This window comes from Salvelinus fontinalis, chromosome 40 (assembly GCF_029448725.1).
Source record: "Salvelinus fontinalis isolate EN_2023a chromosome 40, ASM2944872v1, whole genome shotgun sequence".
Classification (NCBI taxonomy): Eukaryota; Metazoa; Chordata; class Actinopteri; order Salmoniformes; family Salmonidae; genus Salvelinus; species Salvelinus fontinalis.
Genome location: NC_074704.1, coordinates 11,413,165 through 11,421,891, shown reverse-complemented (window position 1 = coordinate 11,421,891; position 8,727 = coordinate 11,413,165). Strand labels below are relative to the sequence as shown.

Sequence of the window (8,727 nt, the reverse complement as noted above, 5' to 3'; positions counted from 1 at the left end):
TTTTCCAAATTCCTACATCTTGTATGGCTAAATCTTGTGGCTTTGTTGTGCTTAAATTGTTCCACATGTCCCAGAACTGATTTTGGTCAATTGCGTTTTCAATTTCATCAAGTGTCTTGTTGGTATAATTCAGTTTCTTGCGTTTCAGTGTATGTTTATACTGTTTCAGAGTTTCCAAGTATTCATATCGTAGCTCTGGGTTGTTTTGCTGCTTATGTTTTTTGTTTGACATTTGTCTTAGGTGTTTTCTAATTGTTTTACATTCATTATCAAACCATTTGTCAGAAACATTTTGTTTTTTGTTTCTGATGTTGCATTTCTTTGGTTTTCTCAAATTTGCTTTCGATGCTGCTTTTTGGAATACTCAGTTGATGTTTAGAGTAGCCGAATTGACACCATCTTTATTGTTTTGGTATTGTGAGTTATTGAAAAACTGTATAGAGTTCATCATTTCATTTGAGTTCAATGTTTCAATGAATCTCTCTGCACTGTTTGGAGCCCATCTGTACGATTGGTTTATGTTGTAGAGTTTATTGGGCAGTTTTTTTGAATGAATATTGCCGGTTAATTTCTTCAAAAACACGTTGATCTGACTGTGATCTGACAATAGTGTCTGTGGTCTGACAGTGAATGCACTAATGGAGGAGGGGTCAATGTCCGTGATGGCATAATCGACTACACTTGTCCCAAGAGCTGAGCAGTAAGTAAACTGACCTAAAGAGTCCCCTCTGATTCTACCATTAAGCATGTACAGGCCTAAGGCTCGACAGAGATGCACTAACTCCTTCCCATACTCTCTCTCTCTCTCTCTTTCTCTCTCTCTTACTCTCTCTTACTTTCTCTCTCTCTTACTCTCTCTTACTCTCTCTCTCTCTTACTCTCTCGCTCCTCTTTTACTCTCTCTCGCTCCTCTTTTACTCTTTCTCGCTCCTCTTTTACTCTCTCTCTCTCTTACTCTCTCGCTCCTCTTTTACTCTCTCTCGCTCCTCTTTTACTCTCTCTCCTCTTTTACTCTCTCGCTCCTCTTTTACTCTCTCCTCTTTTACTCTCTCCCCTTACTCTCTCGCCCTTCTTTCTCTCTCGCTCCCGTCTCCCTTTTGCTCTCTCTGTTTCTCTTTGCATTGTCTCTCTTTTACTCTTTCTCCCTATCTCTTTTTCCCCTCTCCTCTTTTTCTCCCTACCCTCTTTTTCTTTCTGTCTCTCTATTCTCTCCGCCTTTTTTCCCTCTCTCCCCAGTCTGTTTTCTCTCGCTCTTTCGCTCCCTTTTTCTCTTTCTATGGACGCAATAGCGCTATGTGGCCACCAGATGGAGGAATTGGAACAAAATTAACATGAAGTCACTGCCATTATCGGACAATTTCCAATGGGATTTAAAAAAAAAAAATTTTTAATTTATGGGTAATAATAGGAGGAAGATGGATGGCCCCCCCAAAACATTATATATAGGGGTAAAAGGGGTCAAAATAAGGAACGCTTCACGAATTTGCGTGTCATCCTTGCGCAGGGGCCATGCTAATCTTCTCTGTATCGTTCCAATTTTAGTATATGTGCTGCCGAAGCGAGCACAATACAGACATAGGAGAGGCCCTCATATATAGAGCACAACCCCCCTGACGTTTCGGGTCCTGGTTGGGGTCAAACAGACCTTCAGAGGCTCAACAACCACCCTGAGAAGATTTCCACAGGATATTGTATAGACATGAACCTGGTAGAGATAATAATGGCCACCTTGTGTGTTGTAATGTTCTAGCCTCTGCCTCAGAGAGTTGCAATGTATGCTGGGTGATATGCGAGTACACTGTCCCATCTAGGACGTTGATAGGGTAGAACATAACGACACGTAGCAAAAGCCCTCCCACAAAACTCCACCCACTCACTGAAACCCGACACGCTCTGGGGCTGCATTCACAAAAGGTCCTCACACACAGACGTAGCAGGAAATGTGAAGCCTACGAGAGAGAAACCCTAACATGAGAAAAGAGGGAAGAAAGAAAGGATAAAGGGAAAAAGAGAGACATAAAGAAGGGGGAGAGAGAAAGAGTCATAATGGAGATATAAAGAGAAGAGACAGAGAGGAAGTGAGAAAGTAAAAGGGGAGAGAGAGTAAAAAGATAGAGGGAAAAGGGAAGCGAGGGAGAAAGAAAATAAGAAGGGCGCATTAGAGAGAGAAAAAAGGGGGGGAGAGACAGAAAGAGTCAAAAAGGAGAGATAACGAGAGAGAGAGAGAAACCCTAACATGGGGATTTTAAAATCGTCTACCTTATGTGAAAATGTGCTATTTGGTATACAGTGAAGTCAGCCAAACCAAAGAGAGAGAGAGAGAGAAAGGAGAGAGAGAGAGACTACATAATTTCCTTGACGAACACAACGTCCTGAGCGGAAGCCAGATTGGATTTCTAAAAAATTATCGTACAACAGACCACATTTACACCCTCCACACTCTAATTGATAAACAAGTTAACCAAAACAAAGGCAAAATCTACTCGTGTTTTGTAGATTTCAAGAAAGCATTTGATTAAATTTGGCACAAAGGTCTTTTTTTTATAAACTAATAGAAAGTGGTATTGGAGGGAAAACATATGATTTTATTAAATCAATGTACACTATAAACAAATATGCGGTTAAAATTGGCAACAAGCAAACAGACTTCTTCTCTCAGGGGCGTGGAGTGAAACAGGGCTGCCCAATAAGTCCAACATTATTTAACATCTACATTAATGAATTGGCAAAAACATTAGAAGAATCGGCAGCACCTGGTATCACCCTACACAACACTGAAATCAAGTGTCTGCTGTACGCAGGTGACCTGGTGCTGCTGTCTCCCACTAAATAGGGGTTACAGCAGCACCTAGATCGTCTTCACAGGTTCTGTCAGACCTGGGCTCTGACCGTTAACCTAAAAAACCCAAATATAATGATATTCCAAAAAAGGTCCGGAAATAAGGATGACAAATATAAATTCTATTTGGACACAGTTCTATTAGAACACACCAAAAACTACACATATCTAGGACTAAATATCAGCAACACAGGTAGCTTTCACATGGCTGTGAATGAGCTGAGAGACAAAGCAAGAAGAGCATTCTATGCCATTAAAAGGAACATCAGAATTGAAATTCCAATTAGAATCTGGCTAAAAAAAATTCAATCAGTTATAGAACCAATTGCTCTATATGGCAGTGAAGTATGGGGTCCACTCTCTAATAATGAATTTACTAAATGGGACAAACAGCCAATTGAAATATTGCATGCAGAGTTTTGCAAGACTGTATTGCAAGTACAAAGAAAAACTCCAATTAACGCATGTAGGGTAGAATTGGGCCAATAACCCCTCCTCATTCGAATAGAAAAAAGAGCCATCAAATTTTACAACCATCTAAAAACAAGTGACCCTAAAACATTCCATCACACAGCTCTACAATGTCAAGAGATGAAACCAGAGAAGAGTCCCCTCAGCCAGCTGGTTCTGAGGCTCAGTTCACCAACCCAAACCAACCCCATAGAGCCTCGGGACAGCCCTCAGAAAATCTGGCCCAACCAAATCATCACAAAACAAAAAGAAAAATATATCACCTATTGGAAAGACACCACAAAAAATCAAAGTAAACTTCAATGCTATTTGGCTCTAAACAGACAGTCTGCCACCATGTACTATCTGACCACTGTGACTGATAGAAAACTGAGGAAAACATTGACTAGGTACAGACTCAGTGAGCACAGTCTGGCTATAGAGACCGGTCGTCACAGACAAACCTGGCTGCCCAGAGAGGACAGGCTGTGCTCACTCTGCTCCAGGGGAGAGGTAGAGACAGAGGTGCATTTCCTATTACACTGTGACAAATACTCAGACCTAAGAGCATATTTCTTTCCCAAAATGATAATTCAATACAAAGAATTTGAAACTATAAAAGATTAAGAAAAAATCAAATATTTATTGGGTGAAAAGCCAAAATGTGCAATTTTGGCAGTCAAATATGTGTCCTCCTGCCACAACCTGAGGGACAGCCAGTGAAAAGTGCAAAGTAATGTTGATAATATTTCCCATTTAGCTTAGTTTTGTTTTGTCTTTCATACCAGGGGCCTGTTGCACAAAAGTAGAATTAAGACATCCGGGATAAATGACTCAGCTGAGCTCAATGAAGCCAAAACATGTGCGTCCAGGCTTAATTGGTTGCACAAAGACCAAGCCAGGATGAGCAGACACGGATTCATTAAGCCAGGTGAAACCAATCCTGGATAGGTGCGCGCTCACGGCCCACTCAAATAGACCCCGCCACAGATCACAGATTAACTGATTTACCATGGCAACTAGAGCCGTGTACTTTTCCCCGTCGGAAGCACAAATCCTCATGGAGGCATACGAGGAGGTAAAAGATATAATTAAGAAGAAAGGCAACACCGCCACAGTGATAAAGCAAAGAGAAAAAGCGTGGCAAAGTATTGCAGACCGCCTGAATGTGTAAGTAGTGCACAATTACACAGTCACCGCTCCGCTGAAACATCACAATTACAATTCAAATATTTAATTCACATCTCCAAAAATGCAGTTGTACTGTAATTATGAAACGGTTAAATTTTTAATTGAAATGCACTGCAGATATGAGTGAAATTGTGTAAAGTAACTCCATCACACTGTATAAAGCTATGATACATTTTTTGATATTTTTACTGAAAACAAGACAAAAATACCAAGTAATTTTTTGCAGTGTGACTCCATTAAATGTGTGTGTGTGTGTGTGTGTGTGTGTAGATGAAACATGAACGGGCCAAAACGGACATGGCAACAGGTCAAAATCAAATACAAGAACATTCTGCAGAATGGTATGGTCCCTGACTAATATTTAACAAAGCACAAGCATATATTGTACCCAGAAGGTGCCTGCTCACACATTGTCTGTACTGTTTTAGCAGTGAAAAAGAATACCCACAGACAAGGCACGGGTGGTGGGTCACCAAAGGCTGACCTTACCCCAGCAGAGGACATGGCCTTGGAGCTAAATAAAGGCAGGCCCGTCTTAGAGGGGATCCCTGGGGGGAAAGAGACGAGCATAGGTTCCTCCCAAGATGCCACCCACTTCATTCAAGGTATGTCCTTCCATCTCTACATGGGATACAACCACATTCATATTGAATCAATTTGGACTGTCTGACTTTGGTTTACCTATTGCCTTGCAGTGTCTGGCAGCACTGTTCCTGTTAGAGCCACCAGCACAAGCACCAGACGATGCTGATCCAGTGAGTACTCCATCAAAGGCATACTGTAGGCCTGGCATGTCTTGTCTACTAGCTTCAATATGAATCCGATTAAATGTGATAGGGTGAAGGCCCCAGTGCAGCAGCAACAGCACAGGAGACGATGATGAGGAGGAGACCATCTCTCTGGATTCCAGAAGGCATGAGGTATCATGTTAAGACTGTGAAAGTACTATTTACTCTACAATGGTGAGGAGTCCTCATCAAAATCAAAAAATCTAATTTCTTTTACAGGACCCAGATGCTATACAGTGGGAAAACCAGCCTGGCAACATAGTGCGTATTAATAAAAGGACACCACATCCTGCCAAATTCCAGCTGCGCTAATTGTATTGTGTTCACAGAGCTCACAAGCTATCAGAAAGTTGTATGGCAACCACCTCCGGCGCCAAATAGAACTGGCAGACATAGACATTCAGTACAAGAAGAAAAAGATGGAAAATCTTGCACTGGAGTCTGAAATAAAAAAGAGGACAATTAGGAAACTGGACCTTGAAATAAAAAAACTTGAGAGGGAGGTGAGATATGCCTTCAATGTACACTGTATGCTAACTGTAACACAAATGTATTAATCATTATTTTTCTTTCCTCCCCCAGCTCCAAGAAGATGACACAGCTCAAAATAAAAATTTGGTATATTCTCGTAAAGTCAAGTGAGCCATGACATATGAGCTCTTATTGTGAGCACACAGGACGGTGGCATCTTTCTAAGGTTTTTTTTATTTTCCCAGCAATCAGTACAACCAAGTCATCGTTATAAGGCATCGCCCTCTTTTGCCCACCCCCCCAGCACCAGGTGTGGCCACTAGCCTATATGAAGGCCCAAAATTGTGTGTTCCTTTCTGCTCTGACAATGGCATGCCCATTCGTGCGAGATGTGGTGGATGAAGAAGCACTTGTGCTGAGGAGAGCCTTCAGGCGAGAAAGGGTCTTCAGGGACCGGTTGGACCCACTGGCCTTCCCTGATGACCATCTATATGAAAGATACAGGTTTTCTGCAGATGGCATCAGGTATCTATGCAGACTACTGGGTCCCAGGATTAAGCACCGCACTGCACGGAGCCATGCACTGAGTGTGGAGCAAATGGTTTGTGTGGCCTTGCGCTTTTTTGCTAGTGGAGCCTTCCTGTACTCAGTGGGGGATGCAGAACAGCTGAACAAGGCCACAATTTGCCGCACAATAAGGAGTGTGTGTCTGGCTATCAAAGCATTAGCAGATGTCTTCATCTCCTTCCCTGGCCACAGAAGACTCTGTGACATCAAAGAGGAGTTCTATAGGATTGCAGGTAAGAGGATCTACAAATTACAGGACAACTGTTAACACATAGTAGGATACTCATTACTTTGTGTGACAGGTTTCCCCAATGTCATTGGTGCAGTGGACTGCACACACATAAGGATAAAAGCCCCCTCAGGTGCCCATGAGGCTGATTTTGTGAATAGGAAATCCTTTCACAGCATTAATGTTCAGGTGAACATAACTTTTTGATATTGTCCATTGACGAACACTCTGCATTGCCAGTGATGTGCATTGATTGGTGTAATATTCCTCATCTTATGATTTCAGATGGTCTGCAATGCTGACTGTGTGATCAGCAATGTTGTGGCAAAATGGCCTGGCTCAGTCCATGACTCCAGAATCTTTCGGGCCTCTGAAATCTATCACAAGGTAAGCCACACAACCCCTATTTATAACCATCATGGCTGTGTCAAGAATATCACTGTGTTTATGAGGTAGTAATGATGAGATTTTGTGTTGACAGGTGAATTCTCTGGTGTGTTGCTGGGAGACAGGGGGTATGGCTGCCAGCCTTTTCTCCTGACACCTTTCACAGACCCCCAGGAAGCACAGCAGGCCTACAACCATGCCCATGCCAGGACCAGGGCCAGAGTTGAAATGACCTTTGGCCTCCTGAAGGCACGCTTTCACTGCCTTCACAAATTAAGGGTCAGCCCTGTTAGGGCATGTGATATTATTGTGGCTTGTGCTGTCCTCCACAATGTGGCCTGCCTGAGGAAGGAGAGGGCCCCCAGAGTGCCACCAGCCATGGACTGGGACAATCCGTCAATCTTCCCTGATGACGACAGTGGTCGGCTGCTGAGGGACCAATATGTGTTGAATTATTTTAGTTAGTATGTGTGCTTTCAATTTTGGTTAAATATGTCCTGCGGTGGCAGAGGAATTTGGTTTTTTTTTTTGGGTTCGTTTTTTTACGAATTTGGCCTCTTATGATGTTTGTGCGGTATACTGTGTGTAATACAAGGCTGCAGGGAGGCTACTGCATCCATTCATTTGTCTGTTCAGTTGATGTGTATGGATTTGTCCTGCATTTATTTTAGTGTGCAGACATGCAGGGTGTGTTATATACAGACCTTTGAATGTGTATGTATCATTTTGTATAATATGCTTGGATTCTGTGCTTTCCATCTTGTAGAGTCACTGTGACTTCAGTTTCGAAAGGAGCTGATGGTTTACCTGCTTTGTTTTGTCCTTATTCAATAAAGGAACATAATGTTACACATTGTGTTTTTATATTCATATGGAATGTGTATTTGTTTATATGACAGAGTACTAGGGCCACACTGAAGAAAAAGGATAAAGTCATAAATTTGAGGCTGGTTCTTTCTGCAGAAAAGCTACATATTGTTTTTACAGTTTTGATACTTATGACAATGTGATACTTAATATTCTGGCACATCAGCATGTCTTTGTTTATGAAACCATACTGAAGTACAATTTCACGAAATTCCCCACATCTGTCATTTTAACAACTGTCCTCCTTTAAAACAACTGGTTACAATATTATTACTTGTGTTTTTTTCCCCTCTGTGGCCCTAATATTCTATCATTTTATATATAGCCTTATAGTCTATGGGAAACTGTAAATTATCTAATGATGGCAACATCATCTAAAAATTCTTTTTTATCCAAAATCATTGAAATTAATGATCACAAACATTTAAATAATGACAGTGGGTCTAGTTATACGTGATAACAATGTATAGTGAGCAGTGAAATAACTATTGGTTTCCATTTGTGGTGACTGCTGACTGACATTAGGAATGAGATTAAATAGATCCTGGAATTTAGCCTGGTCTGGAGCAGGCTAGCTCCACAGAATAAATCTCCATGGTAATTTATACCATAACATATCCTCCTGCCCCCTATCCATCTTTAGTGCAACCGGATTACGGATCAATTGAGCCAGGATCACCAAGATATCCTGGCTTAATCCCTTATCCTAGTTTTGTGTAACAGGCCCCGGGTCATATGTCTTCTCAGTCATGTTGACACTGGTCTACTACCATTGCTTTAATGTATTGTTGTTCTGATTAATATTGTTGTTGTTAATGGTAATCCCATGTCCACTACTACTATTATTATTGCTGTTGGTCCCACCATTTATTTATATATAAATATATATATATTTTGTATATATATACATATATATTTTTATTTTTCGATATGTATAC

General features: G+C 41.4%; 1 non-coding gene across 1 annotated transcript; it reads right to left on the bottom strand.

The window, feature by feature from the left end:
• Window positions 1-1,459: 1,459 nt before the first annotated feature.
• Window positions 1,460-1,566, bottom strand: LOC129840053 (U6 spliceosomal RNA). The gene has a single exon (XR_008757170.1). It is a non-coding gene; the product is annotated as a U6 spliceosomal RNA (small nuclear RNA).
• Between the last annotated feature and the right edge of the window lie 7,161 nt (window positions 1,567-8,727).